Genomic DNA, 2,755 nt, shown 5'->3' with positions numbered 1-2,755 from the left:
TGCTATTATTCAACCAAACAAGTATTTGCTAAGCTTCTATTGTTCTAAGCACTGTGGGAAATAAAGTGTTAGATGAACATAGTTCTTGTCATGTAGCAGTTTAACAATCTGGGTAGGCAGACAAAGCTTTCACATATAAGACAATGAGCAAGGAAAGACATACTAATGAATGAAGTCACAAAGTAGTCACCAAGCCCAGTTGACATTAGGAGAACAGGACACACATGGAGGTATGGAGTGCTCCATACAGTCTTCTTGGGAAAAGTGGAACCTGGCAGGATTAGGAAGAGTTGGCTGACTGCAGAGAAGAAAGATGGTTAAAATCACTGTGGGCACTGTTGGTGCTATTCTGCCCTTTAAGCTTTCCTGGACTTGATCTTGATGTAGTTGTCAATCATCAGATAATGTGTGGTTTTCAAAGCAGAATTCTTTCTTTAGCCTGGATAGAAAATTCTCCCTACACATAAGATTTCATTGGTATAGGCTTGTGCTTGACCTTGGTCCTTTTTAGATTACAGAATGCTCTAAAGAATCTTTACAGCCAGCATAATTTCTGACAGGAGGATATCTCTGATCTGGATAATTATCAGAAATCTACATTGTTTTGTTTTGCTTTCAGAAAGAGGTGCAGTCACTAGGTAGAAATACATATCAATCAACGACCAAATTAATTGGCATTCTCATCTCCTAGTCTTTCTTTCTTTTTCCTTCAACAGCTCCCTAATGCTGTGTTTCCCCATGTGGTCTGTAAGCTCTGAATCCCATCCCGGAGGGCTCAAGAATCCACAGTTGTGTGGACTTCTTGGATGATGGCTTGCACTGCAGTGTTTAAGAATCATGCCTTCATGCTTGCTGAACATTCTAATGCCCGGGTGTCCTCCCCTCTCCTTTACCACCATCCCCAGGCAAATCAAGTCGGATTTTGGGATGCAGACACCAGGGCTTCTAAACCTACAAAGCAATCCTGATGTGCAGCAATGTTGCTGACTCTAGGCAAGCCGCTGGACGTTTCAAGCTTTCTTTTTTTTTTTTTTTAAGGTTTATTTATTTATACAAGAGCTGGGGTATAGGCCAGAGGCGCGGGAGGGTGAGAGGATTCACCAGAGATAGAGCAGGGAACAGAACAGTCAGATGGACCGAAAACAAGACTGAGGGGAGCAGCAGGCGAGACAGGAGAGTTCTGCCGCTCCATGTGGGTATTTCCCTGGCTGGGCGGGAATGGAACCCACACTACAGAGGCCGTGGACAGCTTCACAGTGCTGTACTCAACCTGTTGCACCACCAGGGAGGCCCTGGACTTCTCAAGCTTTAATGTGCTTACAAACCACCTGGGGATCTTACTAAAATGCAACTAAATTTCCAGAAGGCCTGAAATTCTACATTTTTTTTTCAAAGGAAAGTGAATATTCAATTCCAAATTTGACAAGAAATGGGGGTCACATGGAGTGTTTAGGTGTGGGGGGGCCATCAACACATTCACAATCACAGTGAGAAGAAAGACCAAGGTTGGGCCTCCCCGGTGGTGCAGCAGTTGAGCGCTGGGTTGTGAAGCTGCCCGCAGCCTCTGCAGTGCCGGTTCGATCCCCGGCTGCTCCCCGGTCACCAGAGGAGGGTCCCACATGGCGCGCAGACCTCTCCTGCCTCCCGCTGCTCCCCTCAGCAGTGTGCTTCGGTCCTTCTGCCTGCTGTGCTCCCTGCTCTGGCTCTGGTGAATTCTCTCACCCTCCCGTGCTTCTGACTGTACCCAGTGCTTGTATAAATAAATAAATAAATCTTTTTAAAAAAAAGAAAGACCAAGGTTTTGAAGCTCTAACAAGATACAGTACCCACCTACTCTGGCCAAAAAGATTGGGTTTACATTTTTTTTACGGTTTTATTTACATGTATGCCTGTTGGTTTTATTTTTCTTGTTTCACTACCCTAAGGCAGCACCAGTGTGGGTAGTGAAATTCTACATTTCTATCAAGCTCTCAGCTGATCCAGATGCTGCTAGTCCATGGACTACAACTTGAGTAGCAAGAACATAGAGAAAAATACATTTAATTGTTCAATAGCCCCATTCTTTATTGCTTGTCTTCTTCATATGATCAAGCCTATTCCTGTATTAATTCATAGCACTTGAAAACTCTTGTTCCAAAGGATCCTGTCGCTTACCATAAATATAGCATGTTTTTCAAACTTTTGTTAATGAGACTCTCCACCAGCCCTGTTGCTTATTTCTCTCTCCAAACCGGCCTTCTTTCTTTTCCTCCCTGCACATCAGTTCATTGATGCTCAAGCCTTTCTTTGCCTTGTGGTCCTGGCAGGCTGTTCTCCCAGTTCATGGCAAGGGCAGCCCTCTCATTCCTTCAGAATCAAGTTGAAATGTCAGCTTTTTAGTGGGACTTTCCCAGACTGCCTTCCTCATCCACCCCAAATGACAATTCCCTGTTAAATCATCATATTTGTTTTTTCTTCTAGAACTTACTATCTGAAAATCCTGTGAGTTTATTTCTCCTCTTTTCAGTTTGTATATCTCCCCTCTCTACCCCATCCTTGTGTAGGCCACACCAGGGTAAAGCTGGTCTACCTTAATGCTGGCTGGAAGCCCGGTACCTAGAACACTACCTGGTAAATGGTACTTGATCCATCAATATTGTTGAAAGGATGAAGAATTGTCTGTAAAATTATTGAGAGGAGAGGTCAGAATCTGTTGGATGTTTGTGTCAAATGCCTCTTTATGGATTCCAACCTCAGAACATCTGTTCTAGCAGTT

Source organism: Talpa europaea (assembly GCF_964194135.1).
Source record: "Talpa europaea genome assembly, chromosome: 15".
Classification (NCBI taxonomy): Eukaryota; Metazoa; Chordata; class Mammalia; order Eulipotyphla; family Talpidae; genus Talpa; species Talpa europaea.
This window is presented reverse-complemented; position numbering follows the sequence as displayed.